The following is a 19,574-nucleotide window of genomic DNA, read 5'->3' as shown; positions in this document are numbered from 1 at the left end:
GGGTGCAGGGCGCAGGGGGGGCGCCCTGGGCTGCAATATAAACGTCTTTTTGGCAAAAATATAACATATATACAGCTGGGCACTGTATATATGTATGAGCCCCCGCCAATTGTACAGTTTAAACGGGACAGAAGCCCGCCGCCGAGGGGGCGGGGCTTCTCCCTCAGCACTCACCAGCGCCATTTTTTCTCCACAGCACCGCTGAGAGGAAGCTCCCCGGACTCTCCCCTGCTTATACCACGGTAGACAAGAGGGTTGAAAAGAGAGGGGGGGGGCACATAATTTGGCGCAAATTACATACAGCAGCGCTACTGTACAAACATTAAGTTACTGTGCTATTCCTGGGTTATATAGCGCTGGGGTATGTGCTGGCATACTCTCTCTCTGTCTCTCCAAAGGGCCTTGGGGGGGAAATGTCTTCAGTAAAAGTATTCCCTGTGTGTGTGGTGTGTCGGTACGCGTGTGTCGACATGTCTGAGGAAGAAGGCTATATTAGAGAGGAGCGGGAGCAAATGAATGTGGTGTCTCCGCCGACACCTGATTTGATGGATATGTGGAATGTTTTAAATGCTAGTGTAAACTCATTGCACAAAAGATTAGACAAGGCTGAAGCTTTGCGACAGTCAGGGTCTCAACCCATGCCTGATCCTATGTCGCAGGGACTGTCAGGGTCTCATAAGCGCCCACTATCCAGATTGTTGACACAAATACCGACACGGATTCTGACTCCAGTGTCGATTACGATGATGCAAAGTTACAGCCAAAATTGGCAAAATACATTTGATATATGATTATGGCAATAAAAAATGTTTTGCACATCACAGAGGAGCCCCCTATCCCTGACAAGAGGGTACATATGTACAAGGTAAAGAAGCCTGAGGTAACCTTTCTACCCTCACACGAGCTGAACGAGTTATGTGAAAAAGCTTGGGAATCCCCTGCAGATTTCCAAAAGGATTCTTATGGCGTATCCTTTCCCATCAACGGATAGGTTACGATGGGAATCCTCCCCTTGGGTGGACAAAGCATTAACACGCTTATCCAAGAAGGTAGCCCTCCCGTCCCAGGATACGGCTTCCCTCAAAGAGTCTGCTGACCGCAAACAGGAGATTACCCTGAAGTCCATTTATACACATTCAGGTACCTTACTCAGACCGGCAATTGCGTCGGCCTGGGTGTGTAGTGCTGTAGCGGCATGGACGGATACCCTAGATAAGGCTACTATTTTATTGCCCCTGGGGCATATAAGAGATGCTGTCCTATATATGTGTGTATGCAAACTACAGGTGGTGCTGCAGGGCTCACACCCTTTTACTTGTCTTGTAGAGCAACTCTGGAGCTGTTACTGGGTCCAGCTGCTGCAAGAAATCAGCTTGAATGCTTCAGGGGCTTGGGCATGGCCAACATGAGCCCCACACTGATGGGGGTGTATAAAGCGATCTAGGGGTCATCCAAGCGCAACCCCACAAAGGCCGCCATGCCCTGCGTGACCATTTTCTCTTTTCATATGCAGACGAGGGTTGCAGCCAACTATGCCCATTGCTTGGATGACATCACCATATGCGAATCCATCTGCTGCAGGCCTTCCCCCAGGAATGCTTGCACTAGTTGTTGCATTTGGTTTGTTGTTTGGGGGGTGCTTCAGTATTAGGCAGCCTTCTGCCCTCCCACATTCGTCTGAAAATGTGTTCTCCCTGCAGTTGTTGTCCCCAGATGAGAGTTCCCTTGTGCTGCCTCAGTTGAATCTCCTTTACTTGACGGAGGTGTGCCTGAGCAGCGGCCCTCCCCAGCCCTATCTCAAATCATACTTATTTTGCATAGGTGATACCATGGTCATGAAGATTGTTTTCCCAGGGTGAGGTTCATTCATTGCATTCTGGGTATGCTGACCTCTGTGATTTCCCCAAATGTGGGAAACTCGACTGCATAATTTGTGGTAGGGGGGGGACTGCATTTGTGCTTTCCCCTGGTTGGCTCTGGTATAATTCAGATCTCTTTGTCTCAGGTCTCTCTCCAGCCTAGTTTGCTGTCTGTTTCCACTTCTCTTTTCTTGAGCCCCTCCCTTCTATGCCCTTGCGCACTATCCTGACTTCTCCCGTCTGCTTACTTTGTGCCTTCCAACGCACAATGCGAACTACAGGTAGTGCTGCAGGGCCCACGCCCTTTTACTTGCCTTACAGAGCAGCTCTGGAGCTGTTACAGTGCCCAGCTGCTGCAAGAAATCAGCTTGAATGCTTCAGGGGCAGGGGCATGGCCAACATGAGCCCCACACCGAAGGAGGGTGGGGGTGTTCAATGCGAACTAGGGGTCATCCAAGCGCCCCTTTTCTCTTTTCATATGCAGATGAGGGTTCCAGCCAACTTTGGCCCACTGCTTGGATGACATCACCGTATGCAAATCCGTCTGCTGCAGACCTTTCCCCAGGAATGCTTGCACTAGTTGTTGCATATGGTTTGATGTTTGTGGGTGCTTCAGTATTAGGCAGCCTTCCGCCCTCTCATGTTTATCTGAAAATATGTGGTCTCCCTGCAGTTGTTGTCCCCAGACAAGAGTTTTCTTGTGCTTCCTCAGTTGAATCTCCTTAACTTGACGGGGGTGTGCCCGAGCAGCCGCCCTCCACAGCCCTATCTCAACACATGCTTTTCTTGCGTATGAGATCTCTTGATCATGAAGATAGTTCTCATAGGGTGAGGTTCATCCATTACATTTTAAAGTAGGAAGGTACAAATTACATATTCAAATTACATATATGTGCTGGATTCAAATGTTTTCCCCCCTTCCTTTCTCAATTGTGCCCATCAGCAGCTATTCTAATGTTGCTGCTAATGGGTGTGACACATTCATTTCTTCTGTGGGGTACACTGGACTCCACAAGGATTCACATTGGGGTGTAGAGTAGGATCTTGATCTGAGGCACCAACAGGCTCAAAGCTTTTGACTGTTCCCAAGATGCTCAGCGCCCCCTCCTCTATAACCTCGCTTCCATGAGCCTAGTTTGTAGTTGGTGCCTTCAGTAGCAGGCCACTTAACAGGGGGCTGCCTCAGGCAGCCTATTCTTAGCTATTAATTTTGACAAGAAAAGAAGAACTTTTTTTTATAAGAATCTACAAGGGCTGCAGCAGGCTAGGTCTGATAGACATCTTTACTGCAGCTCCATCACTCCCAGCGGCACAGTATACTCCCGTGCCCTGGTTGCTGGGTCACTGCAGCGGAGGCTCCGGTTTCTTCCTAAGGTCAGTCACACACACACCGCCCTCCGGGATCACGAGGCCGCTGATGAAAGGGAGGTAAGGTACTTCTGTGCCCGCACTATACCGTGATCCAGCGTGGCTGTAGGGGGCGGGCCATGTGCGCACTGGCGTGGACACTGATTACTGGGCAGCCGCTACACTAGCCACCAGGGACAGTTAAGGAGCACAGATCTGGGGGGTTTTCTCTTATATTAACCCCATTTTGTACTACCCGCAGTGCATTGTGATAGGTAATAGAGCCTGATTCAGGTTGGATTGCAATCGCAATAAGCAATCCAACTGCAAAAATTGCTAAGAGCATACGCATGCACCTGCATTTTCTGCGGCACCCCGCAGATAATGCGATCGCCTCTGACTGTCAATCGGTGCTGGGGGGGGGGGGGTCAGCAACACTCCATTTCTAAGTCGGAGATGGAGCGGTGCATGGGCAGGGCTTCAAAATGGGGTCGGCAACGGAGAAACAGGAGGCGTGGTCAGAGCGGCTGCATGACATCACATGCAGCAGCTGCGATCACAAGAATGGTGGCGGCTTCCTGCGCACACATACAGTCTGCACCAACTGGAGGCTAACCCATTTTTTATGATCACGCTGAACTGCACTGCGACTGCAATTTCAGCGTGGTCAAGAAGGGAGGCGGCATGCTGGGTGGCCCCAGCATGTGAACCAAAGGATTGCAAATTCTGTTACTTAGCGGAATTTGCAATCCTTACTGAATTAGGCCCATTGATTACAAAATGTATTTGTAAATATTTGAAGTTTTTCTTCAGGGACTAACACAAAAGATGCTTGGGGCTACTAACACATGGGTAAGCCACGTAAAGCTTCCCATGGGTCAGTGGCATCACAATGGGGTTGCGGCCCACACCCGAGTGTCACCCGCCAAGGGGGGTGACACCAAAGTGCCGGCTCCTCTTCAATGACAGAATATGGGTGTTTCACTGTGACATTACGTGCAACACCCGGTTTCTGTCACTGTGCAGGAGCCAGCACCACTCACACACTAGTCCCCGGGTGCAGCCCCCAACCCCCGGGATACCCGGAGCAACAAAATGGAGATTCAGGCCAACAGGCCACACCCCTACCTATGAGACCATGACTCCTTTTTACCATTGCGCTGCTTATCTGCGCGCACTGCATTACAATCTCCCTCGCTGCCTCTCTGGGTGTCACCAATGATAGTGACACCTTTGCCATGCTTGTAGCAGCTGGTCCTAAGATCTACGCCTCCAGCCCTGAGTGTTTGCCCTTGTGACTTGTTGATCATCATAGCGAAGCAGATTCTTACAGAAAACTGCAGGGGCTTAGATTGAAAAGAAAAACATTGACGAACCCATCATTTCAGCAACAGGGTCTGCCACACGGCTGACTGAAATGACTGGTTGGTTTGGGCCCCCACCAAAAAAGAAGCAATCAATCTCTCCTTGCACAAACTGGCTCTACAGAGGCAAGATGTCCACCTCATCATCCTCCGATTCCTCACCCCTTTCACTGTGTACATCGCCCTCCTCACAGATTATTAATTCGTCCCCACTGGAATCCACCATCTCAGATCCCTGTGTACTTTCTGGAGGCAATTGCTGGTGAATGTCTCCACGGAGGAATTGATTATAATTCATTTTGATGATCATCATCTTCTCCACATTTTCTGGAAGTAACCTCGTACACCGATTGCTGACAAAGTGAGCGGCTGCACTAAACACTCTTTTGGAGTACACACTGGAGGGAGGGCAACTTAGGTAGAATAAAGCCAGTTTGTGCAAGGGCCTCCAAATTGCCTCTTTTTCCTGCCAGTATACATACGGACTGTCTGACGTGCCTACCTGGATGCGGTCACTCATATAATCCTCCACCATTCTTTCAAAGGTGACAGAATCATATGCAGTGACAGTAGACGACATGTCAGTAATCGTTGCCAGGTCCTTCAGTCCGGACCAGATGTCAGCACTCACTCCAGACTGCCCTGCATCACCGCCAGCGGGTGGGCTCGGAATTCTTAGCCTTTTCCTCGCACCCCCAGTTGCGGGAGAATGTGAAGGAGGAGCTGTTGACGGGTCACGTTCCGCTTGACTTGACAATTTTCTCACCAGCAGGTCTTTGAACCTCTGCAGACTTGTGTCTGCCGGAAAGAGAGATACAATGTAGGTTTTAAATCTAGGATCGAGTACGGTGGCCAAAATGTATTGCTCTGATTTCAACAGATTGAATCCTGGTTAAGCGAATTAAGGGCTCCATCCACAAGTCCCACATGCCTAGCGGAATCGCTCTGTTTTAGCTCCTCCTTCAATGTCTCCAGCTTCTTCTGCAAAAGCCTGATGAGGGGAATGACCTGACTCAGGCTGGCAGTGTCTGAACTGACTTCACGTGTGGCAAGTTCAAAGGGTTGCAGAACCTTGCACAACGTTGAAATCATTCTCCACTGCGCTTGAGTCAGGTGCATTCCCCCTACTTTGCCTATATCGTGAGTAGATGTATAGGCTTGAATGGCCTTTTGCTGCTCCTCCATCCTCTGAAGCATATAGAGGGTTGAATTCCACCTCGTTACCACCTCTTGCTTCAGAGGATGGCAGGGCAGGTTCAGGAATGTTTGGTGGTGCTCCAGTCTTCGGCACGCGGTGGCTGAATGCAGAAAGTGGCCCGCAATTCTTCGGGCCACCGACAGCATCTCTTGCACGCCCCTGTCATTTTTTAAATAATTCTGCACCACCAAATTCAATGTATGTGCAAAACATGGGACGTGCTGGAATTTGCCCAGATGTAATGTACGCACAATATTGGTGGCGTTGTCCGATGTCACGAATCCCCAGGAGAGTCCAATTGGGGTAAGCCATTCTGTGATGATGTTCCTCAGTTTCCGTAAGAGGTTGTCAGCTGTGTGCCTCTTATGGAAAGCGGTGATACAAAGCGTAGCCTGCCTAGGAACGAGTTGGCATTTGCGAGATGCTGCTACTGGTGCCGCCGCTGCTGTTCTTGCTGCGGGAGGCAATACATCTACCCAGTGGGCTGTCACAGTCATATAGCCCTGAGTCTGCCCTGCTCCACTTAACCACGGACATGTGGACTAGTGGACATTGGGTACAACTGCATTTTTTAGGACACTGGTGACTCTTTTTTGAGGTCTGTGTACATTTTCGGTATCGCCTGCCTAGAGAAATGGAACCTAGATGGCATTTGGTACCGGGGACACAGTACCTCAATCAAGTCTCTAGTTGCCTCTGAATTAACGATGGATACCGGAACCACGTTTCTCACCACCCAGGCTGACAAGACCTGAGTTATCCGCTTTGCAGCAGGATGACTGCTGTGATATTTCATCTTCCTCGCAAAGGACTGTTGGACTGTCAATTGCCTACTGGAAGTAGTACAAGTGGTCTTCCGACTTCCCCTCTGGGATGACGATCGACTCCCAGCAGCAACAACAGCAGCGCCAGCAGCAGTATGCGTTACACTCAAGGATGCATCGGAGGAATCCCAGGCAGGAGAGGACTCGTCAGACGTGCCAGTGACATGGCCTGCAGGACTATTGGCTTTCCTGTCTAAGGAGGAAATTGACACTGAGGGAGTTGGTGGTGTGGTTTGCAGGAGCTTGGTTACAAGAGGAAGGGATTTAGAGGTCAGTGGACTGCTTCCGCTGTCATCCAAAGTTTTTGAACTTGTCACTGACTTATGATTAATGCGCTGCAGGTGATGTATAAGGGAGGATGTTCTGAGGTGGTTAACGTCCTTACCCCTACTTATTACAGCTTGACAAAGGCAACACACGGCTTGACACCTGTTGTCTGCATTTGTGTACAGGATGCATACCTTCATGTTCCCATTTATCCATCTCATCAGGCGTACCTCAGATTTGCGGTACAGGACTGTCATTGCCAATTTCAGACGTTGCTGTTTGGTCTCTCCACGGCCCAGAGAATTTTCACCAAGGTAATGGCGGAAATGATGGTTCTCCTGCGCAAGCAAGGTGTCACAGTTATCCCGTACTTGAGCGATCTCATAAAAGCGAGATCAAGAGAGCAGTTGCTGAACAGCGTATCACTTTCACTGGATTTTCGGCTGGATTTTCAATATCCCAAAGTCGCAGTTGGTTCCTACGACTCGTCTGTCTTTCTTGGGCATGATTCTGGACACAGACCAGAAGAGGGTTTATCTCCCGATAGAAAAGGCCCAGGAACTCATGACTCTTGTCAGGAACCTATTGAAACCAAAACTTGTGTCAGTGCATCACTGCACTCGAGTCCTGGGAAAGATGGTGGCATCATACGAAGCCATTCCATTCGGCAGGTTCCATGCGAGGACTTTCCAATGGGACCTACTAGACAAGTGGTCTGGGTCACATTTACAGATGCATTGGTTGATCACCCTGTCCCCCAGGGTCAGGGTATCACTCCTGTGGTGGCTGCAGAGTGCTCACCGTCTCGAGTGACGCAGATTCGGCATTCAGGACTGGATCCTGGTGACCACAGATGCAAGCCTCCAAGGTTGGGGAGCAGTCACACAGGGAAGAAATTTCCAAGGTCTTTGGTCAAGTCAAGAGACTTGTCTTCACATCAACATCCTGAAACTAGGGGCCATATACAATGCCCTACGTCAAGCGGAGACCTTACTTTGCGACCAACCGGTTCTGATCCAGTCAGACAACAACACCGCAGTGGCTCATGTAAACCGCCAAGGCGGCACAAGGAGCAGAGTGGCGATGGCACAAGCCACCAGAATTCTTCGCTGGGTGGAGAATCACGCAAGCGCACTGTCAGCAGTGTTCATTCCGGGAGTGGACAACTGGGAAGCAGACTTCCTCAGCAGACACAACCTACATCCGGGAGAGTGGGGACTTCATCAGGAAGTCTTTGCACAGATTACAAGTTGGTGGGAACTGCCACAGATAGACATGATGGCGTCCCGGCTCAACAAAAAGCTACAGAGGTATTGCGCAAGGTCAAGAGACCCTCAGGCAGTAGCTGTAGACGCCCTAGTGACACCGTGGGTGTTCCGGACGGTCTATGTATTTCCTCCTCTTCCTCTCATACCCAAGGTGTTGAGGATAATAAGACAAAGAGGAGTGAGAACAATCCTCATTGTTCCAGATTGGCCACGGAGGACCTGGTATCCGGATCTGCAGGAAATGCTCACAGAAGATCCGTGGCCTCTTCCTCTAAGACAGGACCTGTTGCATCAGGGGCCCTGTCTGTTCCAAGACTTACCGCGGCTGCGTTTGACGGCATGGCGGTTGAATGCCGGATCCTAGCAGTGAAAGGCATTCCGGTTGAGGTCATCCCTACGCTGATAAAGGCTAGGAAGGATGTAACGTCAAAACATTACACCGTATATGGCGAAATTATGTTTCTTGGTGTGAGGCAAGGAATGCTCCTATGGAAGAATTCCATCTGGGCCGTTTCCTTCACTTCCTACAAACTGGAGTGAATTTGGGCCTAAAATTAGGCTCTATTAAGGTCCAGATTTCGGCCTTATCCATTTTCTTTCAAAAAGAATTGGTTTCTCTTCCAGAAGTTCAGACTTTTGTAAAAGGAGTGCTGCATATTCAGCGCCGCAAAAGGCCGCCATGACCTGCATACCCCTTTTCTCTTTTCATATGCAGATGAGGGTTCCAGCCAACTTTGGCCCACTGCTTGGATGACATCATTGTATGCAAATCCGTCTTCCTCAGAACTTCCCCCAGGAATGCTTGTACTAGTTATTGCATTTGGTTTGTTGTTTGGGGGTGCTTCAGTATTAGGCAGCCTTCTGCCCTCCCATGTTCATTTGAAAATATGTGTTCTCCCTGCAGTTGTTGTCCCCAGATGAGAGTTCCCTTGTGCTGCCTCAGTTGAATCTCCTTTACTTGACAGAGATATGCCTGAGCAGCGGCCCTCCCCAGCCCTATCCCAAATCATACTTATTTTGCATAGGAGATACCATGGTCATGAAGATTGTTCTCCCAGGGTGAGGTTCATTCATTGCATTCTGGGTATGCTGACCCCTGTGATTTCCCCAAATGTGGGAAACTCGACTGCATTATTTGTGGTAGTGGGGGGCTGTGTTTGTGCTTTCCTCTGGTCAGCTCTGGTAAAAGTCAGATTTCTTTGTCTCATTTCTTCCTCTAGCTTTATTCTTCTTTCGAGAGTTCCCTGGTGCTGCCTCAGTTGGATCTCATTCACTTGACAGGGGGGTGCTTGAGCAGCGACCCTCCCCAGCTCTAGCCCAACTCCTACTTACCTGCCAGGTGAGATACTATGATTATGAAGGTGCTTCTCCCAGGGCAAGGCTCACCCATTGCACTCTGGGTGTGCTGCTCCTGCGCTTTCCCCAAAATGTGGGACACTTGACTGCATAATTTGTGTTTCCCCTGGTCGGCTCTCGTATAATTCAGATCTCTTTGTCTCAGGTCTCTCTCCAGCCTAGTTTGCTGTCTGTTTCCACTTCTCTTTTCTTGAACCGCTCCCTTCTATGCCCTTGCGCACTATTCTGACTTCTCCCGTCTGCTTACTTTGTGCCTTCCAACGCACAATGCGAACTACAGGTAGTGCTGCAGGGCCCACACCCTTTTACTTGCCTTACAGAGCAGCTCTGGAGCTGTTACAGTGCCCAGCTGCTGAAAGAAAACAGCTTGAATGCTTAAGGGGTTGGGGCATAGCCAACATGAGCCCCACACCGAAGGAGGGTGGAGGTGTTTAATGCGAACTAGGGGTCATCCAAATGCCGCAAAAGGCCGCCATGCCCTGCACGCCCCTTTTCTTTTTTCATATGCATACGAGGGTTGAAGCCAACTTTGACCCACTGCTTGGATGACATAACCATATGCAAATCCATCTGCTGCAGGCCTTCCCCCAGGAATGCTTGCACTAGTTGTTGCATTTGGTTTGTTGTTTGGGGGTGCTTCAGTATTAGGCAGCCTTCTGCCCTCCCATGTTCATCTGAAAATATGTGTTCTCCCTGCAGTTGTTGTCCCCAGATGAGAGTTCCCTTGTGCTGCCTCAGTAGAATCTCCTTTACTTGACAGAGATGTGCCTGAGCAGCGGCCCTCCCCAGCCCTATCCCAAATCATACTTATTTTGCATAGGAGATACCATGGTCTTGAAGATTGTTCTCCCAGGGTGAGGTTCATTCATTGTATTCTGGGTATGCTGACCCCTGTGATTTCCCCAAATGTGGGAAACTCGACTGCATTATTTGTGGTAGTGGGGGACTGTGTTTGTGCTTTCCTCTGGTCAGATCTGGTAAAAGTCAGATTTCTTTGTCTCAGATATTCCTCTAGCCTTGTTCTTCTTTTGAGAGTTCCCTTGCGCTGCCTCAGTTGGATCTCCTTCACTTGACAGGGGGGTACCCGAGCAGCGACCCTCCCCAGCTCTAGCCCAACTCCTACTTACCTGCCAGGTGAGACACTATGATCAGGAAGGTGCTTCTCCCAGGGCAAGGCTCACCCATTGCACTCTGGGTGTGCTGCTCCTGCGATTTCCCCAAATGTGGGACACTTGACTGCATAATTTGTGTTTCCCCTGGTCGGCTCTCATATAATTCAGATCTCTTTGTCTCAGGTCTCTCTCCAGCCTAGTTTGCTGTCTGTTTCCACTTCTCTTTTCTTGAGCCCCTCCCTTCAATGCCCTTGCGCACTATCCTGACTTCTCCCGTCTGCTTACTTTGTGCCTTCCAATGCACAATGCAAACTACAGGTAGTGCTGCAGGGCCCACACCCTTTTACTTGCCTTACAGAGCAGCTCTGGAGCTGTTACAGTGCCCAGCTGCTGCAAGAAATCAGCTTGAATGCTTCAGGGGCTGGGGCATAGCCAACACGAGCCCCACACCGAAGGAGGGTGGAGGTGTTTAATGCGAACTAGGGGTCATCCAAGCGCCGGAAAAGGCCGCCATGCCCTGCACGCCCCTTTTCTCTTTTCATATGCAGACGAGGGTTGAAGCCAACTTTGACCCACTGCTTGGATGGCATTATCATATGCAAATCCATCTGCTGCAGGCCTTCCCCCAGGAATGCTTGCACTAGTTGTTGCATTTGGTTTGTTGTTTGGGGGTGCTTCAGTATTAGGCAGCCTTCTGCCCTCCCATGTTCATCTGAAAATATGTGTTCTCCCTGCAGTTGTTGTCCCCAGATGAGAGTTCCCTTGTGCTGCCTCAGTTGAATCTCCTTTACTTGACAGAGATGTGCCTGAGCAGCGGCCCTCCCCAGCCCTATCCCAAATCATACTTATTTTGCATAGGAGATACCATGGTCATGAAGATTGTTCTCCCAGGGTGAGGTTCATTCATTGCATTCTGGGTATGCTGATGCCTGTGATTTCCCCAAATGTGGGAAACTCGACTGCATTATTTGTGGTAGTGGGGGACTGTGTTTGTGATTTCTTCTGGTCAGCTCTGGTATAAGTCAGATTTCTTTGTCTCAGATCTTCCTCTAGCATTGTGCTTCTTTCGAGAGTTCCCTTGTGCTTCCTCAGTTGGATCTCCTTCACTTGACAGGGGGGTGCCCGAGCAGCGACCCTCCCCAGCTCTAGCCCCACTCCTACTTACCTGCCAGGTGAGATACTATGATCAGGAAGGTGCTTCTCCCAGGGCAAGGCTCACCCATTGCACTCTGGGTGTGCTGCTCCTGCGATTTCCCCAAATGTGGGACACTTGACTGCATAATTTGTGTTTCCTCTGGTCGGAACTCGTATAATTCAGATCTCTTTGTCTCAGGTCTTTCTCCAGCCTAGTTTGCTGTCTGTTTCCACTTCTCTTTTCTTGAGCTGCTCCCTTCTATGCCCTTGCGCACTATCCTGACTTCTCCCGTCTGCTTACTTTGTGCCTTCCAACGCACAATGCGAACTACAGGTAGTGCTGCAGGGCCCACACCCTTTTACTTGCCTCACAGAGCAGCTCTGGAGCTGTTACAGTGCCCAGCTGCTGCAAGAAATCAACATGAGCCCCACACCGAAGGAGGGTGGAGATGTTTAATGCGAATTAGGGGTCATCCAAGCGCCACAAAAGGACGCCATGCCCTGCACATCCCTTTTTTCTTTTCATATGCAGACGAGGGTTGAAGCCAACTTTGACCCACTGCTTGGATGACATCACCATATGCAAATCCATCTGCTGTAGGCCTTCCCCCAGGAATGCTTGCACTAGTTGTTGCATTTGGTTTGTTGTTTGGGGGTGCTTCAGTATTAGGCAGCCTTCTGCCCTCCCATGTTCATCTGAAAATATGTGTTCTCCCTGCAGTTGTTGTCCCCAGATGAGAGTTCCCTTGTGCTGCCTCAGTTGAATCTCCTTTACTTGACAGAGATGTGCCTGAGCAGCGGCCCTCCCCAGCCCTATCCCAAATCATACTTATTTTGCATAGGAGATACCATGGTCATGAAGATTGTTCTCCCAGGGTGAGGTTCATTCATTGCATTCTGGGTATGCTGACCCCTGTGATTTCCCCAAATGTGGGAAACTCGACTGCATTATTTGTGGTAGTGGGGGACTGTGTTTGTGCTTTTCTCTGGTCAGCTCTGGTAAAAGTCAGATTTCTTTGTCTCAGATCTTCCTCTAGCCTTGTTCCTCTTTCGAGAGTTCCATTGTGCTGCCTCAGTTGGATCTCCTTCACTTGACAGGGGGGTGCCCGAGCAGCGACCCTCCCCAGCTCTAGCCCAACTCCTACTTACCTGCCAGGTGAGATACTATGATCATGTAGGTGCTTCTCCCAGGGCAAGGCTCACCCATTGCACTCTGGGTGTGCTGCCCCTGTGATTTCCCCAAATGTGGGAAACTTGACTGCATAATTTGTGTTTCCAGTGGTCGGCTCTCGTATAATTCAGATCTCTTTGTCTCAGGTCTCTCTCCAGCCTAGTTTGCTGTCTGTTTCCACTTCTCTTTTCTTGAGCCGCTCCCTTCTATGCCCTTGCGCACTGTCCTGACTTCTCCCGTCTGCTTACTTTGTGCCTTCCAACGCACAATGCGAACTACAGGTAGTGCTGCAGGGCCCACACCCTTTTACTTGCCTTACAGAGCAGCTCTGGAGCTGTTACAGTGCCCAGCTGCTGCAAGAAATCAGCTTGAATGCTTCAGGGGCTGGGGCATAGCCAACATGAGCCCCACACTGAAGGAGGGTGGAGGTGTTTAATGCGAACTAGGGATCATCCAAGCGCCGCAAAAGGCCGCCATGCCCTGCACGCCCCTTTTCTCTTTTCATATGCAGACGAGGGTTGAAGCCAACTTTGACCCACTGCTTGGATGGCATTAACATATGCAAATCAATCTGCTGCAGGCCTTCCCCCAGTAATGCTTGCACTAGTTGTTGCATTTGGTTTGTTGTTTGGGGGTGCTTCAGTATTAGGCAGCCTTCTGCCCTCCCATGTTCATCTGAAAATATGTGTTCTCCTGCAGTTGTTGTCCCCAGATGAGAGTTCCCTTGTGCTGCCTCAGTTGAATCTCCTTTACTTGACAGAGATGTGCCTGAGCAGCGGCCCTCCCCAGCCCTATCCCAAATCATACTTATTTTGCATAGGAGATTCCATGGTCATGAAGATTGTTCTCCCAGGGTGAGGTTTATTCATTGCATTCTGGGTATGCTGACCCCTGTGATTTCCCCAAATGTGGAAAACTCGACTGCATTATTTGTGGTAGTGGGGGACTGTGTTTGTGCTTTCTTTTGGTCAACTCTTGTAAAAATCAGATTTCTTTGTCTCAGATCTTCCTCTAGCCTTGTTCCTCTTTCGAGAGTTCCCTTGTGCTGCCTCAGTTGGATCTCCTTCACTTGACAGGGGGGTGCCCGAGCAGCGACCCCCCCCAGCTCTAGCCCAACTCCTACTTTCCTGCCAGGTGAGATACTATGATCAGGAAGGTGCTTCTCCCAGGGCAAGGCTCACCCATTGCACTCTGGGTGTGCTGCTCCTGCGATTTCCCCAAATGTGGGACACTTGACTGCATAATTTGTGTTTCCTCTGGTCGGCTCTCGTATAATTCAGATCTCTTTGTCTCAGGTCTTTCTCCAGCCTAGTTTGCTGTCTGTTTCCACTTCTCTTTTCTTGAGCCGCTCCCTTCTATGCCCTTGCGCACTATCCTGACCTCTCCCGTCTGCTTACTTTGTGCCTTCCAACGCACAATGCATACTACAGGTAGTGCTGCAGGGCCCACACCCTTTTACATGCTTTACAGAGCAGCTCTGGAGCTGTTACAGTGCCCAGCTGCTGCAAGAAATCATCTTGAATGCTTCAGGGGCTGGGGCATAGCCAACATGAGCCCCACACCGAAGGAGGGTGGAGATGTTTAATGTGAATTAGGGGTCATCCAAGCGCCACAAAAGGACGCCATGCCCTGCACATCCCTTTTTTCTTTTCATATGCAGACGAGGGTTGAAGCCAACTTTGACCCACTGCTTGGATGACATCACCATATGCAAATCCATCTGCTGCAGGCCTTCCCCCAGGAATGCTTGCACTAGTTGTTGCATTTGGTTTGTTGTTTGGGGGTGCTTCAGTATTAGGCAGCCTTCTGCCCTCCCATGTTCATCTGAAAATATGTGTTCTCCCTGCAGTTGTTGTCCCCAGATGAGAGTTCCCTTGTGCTGCCTCAGTTGAATCTCCTTTACTTGACAGAGATGTGCCTGAGCAGCGGCCCTCCCCAGCCCTATCCCAAATCATACTTATTTTGCATAGGAGATACCATGGTCATGAAGATTGTTCTCCCAGGGTGAGGTTCATTCATTGCATTCTGGGTATGCTGACCCCTGTGATTTCCCCAAATGTGGGAAACTCAACTGCATTATTTGTGGTAGTGGGGGACTGTGTTTGTGCTTTCTTCTGGTCAACTCTGGTAAAAATCAGATTTCTTTGTCTCAGATCTTCCTCTAGCCTTGTTCCTCTTTCGAGAGTTCCCTTGTGCTGCCTCAGTTGGATCTCCTTCACTTGACAGGGGGGTACCCGAGCAGCGACCCTTCGCAGCTCTAGCCCAACTCCTACTTACCTGCCAGGTGAGATACTATGATCATGTAGGTGCTTCTCCCAGGGCAAGGCTCACCCATTGCACTCTGGGTGTGCTGCCCCTGTGATTTCCCCAAATTTGGGAAACTTGACTGCATAATTTGTGTTTCCCCTGGTCGGCTCTCGTATAATTCAGATCTCTTTGTCTCAGGTCTCTCTCCAGCCTAGTTTGCTGTCTGTTTCCACTTCTCTTTTCTTGAGCCGCTCCCTTCTATGCCCTTGCGCACTATCCTGACTTCTCCCGTCTGCTTACTTTGTGCCTTCCAACACACAATGCAAACTACAGGTAGTGCTGCAGGGCCCACACCCTTTTACTTGCCTCACAGAGCAGCTCTGGAGCTGTTACAGTGCCCAGCTGCTGCAAGAAATCAGCTTGAATGCTTCAGGGGCTGGGGCATTGCCAACATGAGCCCCACACCGAAGGAGGGTGGGGGTGTTTAATGCGAACTAAGGGTCACCCAAGCGCCGCAAAAGGCCGCCATGCCCTGCACGCCCCTTTTCTCTTTTCATATGCAGACGAGGGTTGAAGCCAACTTTGACCCACTGCTTGGATGGCATTACCATATGCAAATCAATCTGCTGCAGGCCTTCCCCCAGGAATGCTTGCACTAGTTGTTGCATTTGGTTTGTTGTTTGGGGGTGCTTCAGTATTAGGCAGAATTCTGCCCTCCCATGTTCATCTGAAAATATGTGTTCTCCCTGCAGTTGTTGTCCCCAGATGAGAGTTCCCTTGTGCTGCCTCAGTTGAATCTCCTTTACTTGACAGAGATGTGCCTGAGCAGCGGCCCTCCCCAGCCCTATCCCAAATCATACTTATTTTGCATAGGAGATACCATGGTCATGAAGATTGTTCTCCCAGGTTGAGGTTCATTCATTGCATTCTGGGTATGCTGACCCCTGTGATTTCCCCAAATGTGGGAAACTCGACTGCATTATTTGTGGTAGTGGGGGACTGTGTTTGTGCTTTCCTCTGCTCAGCTCTGGTAAAAGTCAGATTTCTTTGTCTCAGATCTTCCTCTAGCCTTGTTCTTCTTTCGAGAGTTCCCTTGTGCTGCCTCAGTTGGATCTCCTTCACTTGACAGGGGGGTGCCCGAGCAGCAACCCTCCCCAGCTCTAGCCCAACTCCTACTTACCTGCCAGGTGAGATACTATGATCAGGAAGGTGCTGCTCCCAGGGCAAGGCTCACCCATTGCACTCTGGGTGTGCTGCTCCTGCGATTTCCCCAAATGTGGGAAACTTGACTGCATAATTTGTGTTTCCTCTGGTCGGCTCTCGTATAATTCAGATCTCTTTGTCTCAGGTCTTTCTCCAGCCTAGTTTGCTGTCTGTTTCCACTTCTCTTTTCTTGAGCCGCTCCCTTCTATGCCCTTGCGCACTATCCTGACCTCTCCCGTCTGCTTACTTTGTGCCTTCCAACGCACAATGCATACTACAGGTAGTGCTGCAGGGCCCACACCCTTTTACATGCTTTACAGAACAGCTCTGGAGCTGTTACAGTGCCCAGCTGCTGCAAGAAATCATCTTGAATGCTTCAGGGGCTGGGGCATAGCCAACATGAGCCCCACACCGAAGGAGGGTGGAGATGTTTAATGTGAATTAGGGGTCATCCAAGCGCCACAAAAGGACGCCATGCCCTGCACATCCCTTTTTTCTTTTCATATGCAGACGAGGGTTGAAGCCAACTTTGACCCACTGCTTGGATGACATCACCATATGCAAATCCATCTGCTGTAGGCCTTCCCCCAGGAATGCTTGCACTAGTTGTTGCATTTGGTTTGTTGTTTGGGGGTGCTTCAGTATTAGGCAGCCTTCTGCCCTCCCATGTTCATCTGAAAATATGTGTTCTCCCAGCAGTTGTTGTCCCCAGATGAGAGTTCCCTTGTGCTGCCTCAGTTGAATCTCCTTTACTTGACAGAGATGTGCCTGAGCAGCGGCCCTCCCCAGCTCTATCCCAAATCATACTTATTTTGCATAGGAGATACCATGGTCATGAAGATTGTTCTCCCAGGGTGAGGTTCATTCATTGCATTCTGGGTATGCTGACTCCTATGATTTCCCCAAATGTGGGAAACTCGACTGCATTATTTGTGGTAGTGGGGGACTGTGTTTGTGCTTTCCTCTGGTCAGCTCTGGTAAAAGTCAGATTTATTTGTCTCAGATCTTCCTCTAGCCTTGTTCTTCTTTCGAGAGTTCCCTTGTGCTGCCTCAGTTGGATCTCCTTCACTTGACAGGGGGGTGCCCGAGCATCGACCCTCCCCAGCTCAAGCCCAACTCCTACTTACCTGCCAGGTGAGATACTATGATCATGAAGGTGCTTCTCCCAGGGCAAGGCTCACCCATTGCACTCTGGGTGTGCTGCTCCTGCGATTTCCCCAAATGTGGGAAACTTGACTGCATAATTTGTGTTTCCCCTGGTCAGTTCTCGTATAATTCAGATCTCTTTGTCTCAGGTCTCTCTCCAGCCTAGTTTGCTGTCTGTTTCAACTTCTCTTTTCTTGAGCCGCTCCCTTCTATGCCCTTGCGCACTATCTTGACTTCTCCCATCTGCTTACTTTGTGCCTTCCAACGCACAATGCAAACTACAGGTAGTGCTGCAGGGCCCACACCCTTTTACTTGCCTTACAGAGCAGCTCTGGAGCTATTACAGTGCCCAGCTGCTGCAAGTAATCAGCTTGAATGCTTCAGGGGCTGGGGCATAGCCAACATGAGCCCCACACCGAAGTAGGGTGGAGGTGTTTAATGCGAACTAGGGGTCATCCAAGCGCCGCAAAAGGCCGCCATGCCCTGCACGCCCCTTTTCTCTTTTCATATGCAGACGAGGGTTGAAGCCAACTTTGACCCACTGCTTGGATGACATCACCATATGCAAATCCATCTGCTGCAGGACTTCCCCCAGGAATGCTTGTACTAGTTGTTGCATTTGGTTTGTTGTTTGGGGGTGCTTCAGTATTAGGCAGCCTTCTGCCCTCCCATGTTCATCTGAAAATATGTGTTCTCCCTGCAGTTGTTGTCCCCAGATGAGAGTTCCCTTGTGCTGCCTCAGTTGAATCTCCTTTACTTGACAGAGATGTGCCTGAGCAGCGGCCCTCCCCAGCCCTATCCCAAATCATACTTATTTTGCATAGGAGATACCATGGTCATGTAGATTGTTCTCCCAGGGTGAGGTTCATTCATTGCATTCTGGGTATGCTGACCCCTGTGATTTCCCCAAATGTGGGAAACTCGACTGCATTATTTGTGGTAGTGGGGGACTGTGTTTGTGCTTTCCTCTGGTCAGCTCTGGTAAAAGCCAGATTTCTGTGTCTCAGATCTTCCTCTAGCCTTGTTCTTCTTTCGAGAGTTCTCTTGTGCTGCCTCAGTTGGATCTCCTTCACTTGACAGGGGGTGCCCGAGCAGCGACCCTCCTCAGCTCTTGCCCAACTCCTACTTACCTGCCAGGTGAGATACTATGATCATGAAGGTGCTTCTCCCAGGGCAAGGCTCACCCATTGCACTCTGTGTGTGCTGCTCCAGCTATTTCCCCAAATGTGGGAAACTTGACTGCATAATTTGTGTTTCCCCTGGTCGGCTCTCGTATAATTCAGATCTCTTTGTCTCAGGTCTCTCTCCAGCCTAGTTTGCTGTCTGTTTCCACTTCTCTTTTCTTGAGCCGCTCCCTTCTATGCCCTTGCGCACTATCCTGACTTCTCCCGTCTGCTTACTTTGTGCCTTCCAACGCACAATGCGAACTACAGGTAGTGCTGCAGGGCCCACACCCTTTTAGTTGCCTTACAGAGCAGCTCTGGAGCTGTTACAGTGCCCAGCTGCTGCAAGAAATCAGCTTGAATGTTCTTCGTTGATTGATGGAAGAAACATCTTACAAAAACTCTCCAGATTATTGACTTTTTAAAGTTTTTCTAGGAAACGTTCTAGATGAATGCTTATTAGCGTTTGTCAGAATGTACGTTTGCAAAGTGTCTCTGTGGCGCAATCAGTTAGCGTGTTCGGTTATTATCCAAATGGTTGGTGGTTCAATCCCACCCAGGGACGTAATTTACCTTGTTATCAGATTTTGGTGATCTTTAAGTAGACAAGTCAAAATTTCAAACCCCCTCTTGTGGTGTAGGGTACCAGGCCTTCTCTGATGTAATCAGAGTTAGATTTGATTAAGTGATTTTATAAAAAAAACAGCTAGGAAGCACAATTTAGCAGTGGGTTGCAGAGAAAAAGAAATATGCTGGCAAAAAAATCCAATTGAGTGATTAAACAGCTCTTCATTTTCTGGCTTTATTTTTATGCTAACAAATTTGTTCTCTGAAAAGTGTCCACAAAGCCAAGTATCTGATTAACACCTTTGTAGGGATGGTTTTTCACCTATTACTAAATTAAACTTGCTTCAT

The 19,574-nt window shown here is 49.6% G+C and overlaps 17 non-coding genes and 2 pseudogenes across 17 annotated transcripts; all 19 read left to right on the top strand.

Moving 5' to 3' along the window:
* Positions 1–1,804: 1,804 nt before the first annotated feature.
* On the top strand, positions 1,805–1,969 carry LOC135014760 (U1 spliceosomal RNA). The gene has a single exon (XR_010213158.1). It is a non-coding gene; the product is annotated as a U1 spliceosomal RNA (small nuclear RNA).
* A 7,166-nt stretch (positions 1,970–9,135) lies between these two features.
* Positions 9,136–9,299, top strand: LOC135014775 (U1 spliceosomal RNA). The gene has a single exon (XR_010213172.1). It is a non-coding gene; the product is annotated as a U1 spliceosomal RNA (small nuclear RNA).
* A 152-nt stretch (positions 9,300–9,451) lies between these two features.
* On the top strand, positions 9,452–9,615 carry LOC135014758 (U1 spliceosomal RNA). The gene has a single exon (XR_010213156.1). It is a non-coding gene; the product is annotated as a U1 spliceosomal RNA (small nuclear RNA).
* Positions 9,616–10,286: 671 nt separating this feature from the next.
* Positions 10,287–10,450, top strand: LOC135014790 (U1 spliceosomal RNA). The gene has a single exon (XR_010213185.1). It is a non-coding gene; the product is annotated as a U1 spliceosomal RNA (small nuclear RNA).
* Positions 10,451–10,602: 152 nt separating this feature from the next.
* Positions 10,603–10,744, top strand: LOC135014735 (U1 spliceosomal RNA; annotated as a pseudogene).
* Positions 10,745–11,436: 692 nt separating this feature from the next.
* Positions 11,437–11,600, top strand: LOC135014720 (U1 spliceosomal RNA). The gene has a single exon (XR_010213129.1). It is a non-coding gene; the product is annotated as a U1 spliceosomal RNA (small nuclear RNA).
* A 152-nt stretch (positions 11,601–11,752) lies between these two features.
* On the top strand, positions 11,753–11,915 carry LOC135014723 (U1 spliceosomal RNA). Its single transcript, XR_010213132.1, has one exon. It is a non-coding gene; the product is annotated as a U1 spliceosomal RNA (small nuclear RNA).
* A 639-nt stretch (positions 11,916–12,554) lies between these two features.
* Positions 12,555–12,718, top strand: LOC135014779 (U1 spliceosomal RNA). Its single transcript, XR_010213176.1, has one exon. It is a non-coding gene; the product is annotated as a U1 spliceosomal RNA (small nuclear RNA).
* Positions 12,719–12,870: 152 nt separating this feature from the next.
* On the top strand, positions 12,871–13,022 carry LOC135014742 (U1 spliceosomal RNA; annotated as a pseudogene).
* Positions 13,023–13,703: 681 nt separating this feature from the next.
* Positions 13,704–13,867, top strand: LOC135014784 (U1 spliceosomal RNA). The gene has a single exon (XR_010213180.1). It is a non-coding gene; the product is annotated as a U1 spliceosomal RNA (small nuclear RNA).
* A 152-nt stretch (positions 13,868–14,019) lies between these two features.
* On the top strand, positions 14,020–14,182 carry LOC135014733 (U1 spliceosomal RNA). Its single transcript, XR_010213142.1, has one exon. It is a non-coding gene; the product is annotated as a U1 spliceosomal RNA (small nuclear RNA).
* A 671-nt stretch (positions 14,183–14,853) lies between these two features.
* On the top strand, positions 14,854–15,017 carry LOC135014773 (U1 spliceosomal RNA). The gene has a single exon (XR_010213170.1). It is a non-coding gene; the product is annotated as a U1 spliceosomal RNA (small nuclear RNA).
* Positions 15,018–15,169: 152 nt separating this feature from the next.
* Positions 15,170–15,332, top strand: LOC135014746 (U1 spliceosomal RNA). The gene has a single exon (XR_010213150.1). It is a non-coding gene; the product is annotated as a U1 spliceosomal RNA (small nuclear RNA).
* Positions 15,333–16,003: 671 nt separating this feature from the next.
* Positions 16,004–16,167, top strand: LOC135014791 (U1 spliceosomal RNA). Its single transcript, XR_010213186.1, has one exon. It is a non-coding gene; the product is annotated as a U1 spliceosomal RNA (small nuclear RNA).
* Positions 16,168–16,319: 152 nt separating this feature from the next.
* Positions 16,320–16,482, top strand: LOC135014727 (U1 spliceosomal RNA). Its single transcript, XR_010213136.1, has one exon. It is a non-coding gene; the product is annotated as a U1 spliceosomal RNA (small nuclear RNA).
* Positions 16,483–17,153: 671 nt separating this feature from the next.
* LOC135014789 (U1 spliceosomal RNA) lies at positions 17,154–17,317 on the top strand. Its single transcript, XR_010213184.1, has one exon. It is a non-coding gene; the product is annotated as a U1 spliceosomal RNA (small nuclear RNA).
* A 152-nt stretch (positions 17,318–17,469) lies between these two features.
* Positions 17,470–17,632, top strand: LOC135014722 (U1 spliceosomal RNA). The gene has a single exon (XR_010213131.1). It is a non-coding gene; the product is annotated as a U1 spliceosomal RNA (small nuclear RNA).
* A 671-nt stretch (positions 17,633–18,303) lies between these two features.
* LOC135014780 (U1 spliceosomal RNA) lies at positions 18,304–18,467 on the top strand. Its single transcript, XR_010213177.1, has one exon. It is a non-coding gene; the product is annotated as a U1 spliceosomal RNA (small nuclear RNA).
* A 151-nt stretch (positions 18,468–18,618) lies between these two features.
* Positions 18,619–18,781, top strand: LOC135014752 (U1 spliceosomal RNA). The gene has a single exon (XR_010213153.1). It is a non-coding gene; the product is annotated as a U1 spliceosomal RNA (small nuclear RNA).
* The last annotated feature ends 793 nt before the right edge of the window (positions 18,782–19,574 follow it).

The sequence above is a fragment of the Pseudophryne corroboree genome, unplaced genomic scaffold (genome assembly GCF_028390025.1).
Source record: "Pseudophryne corroboree isolate aPseCor3 unplaced genomic scaffold, aPseCor3.hap2 scaffold_288, whole genome shotgun sequence".
NCBI classification, from domain to species: Eukaryota; Metazoa; Chordata; class Amphibia; order Anura; family Myobatrachidae; genus Pseudophryne; species Pseudophryne corroboree.
The sequence above is the reverse complement of the archived record's forward strand: the minus strand, read 5'-3'. Positions and strand labels throughout refer to the sequence as shown.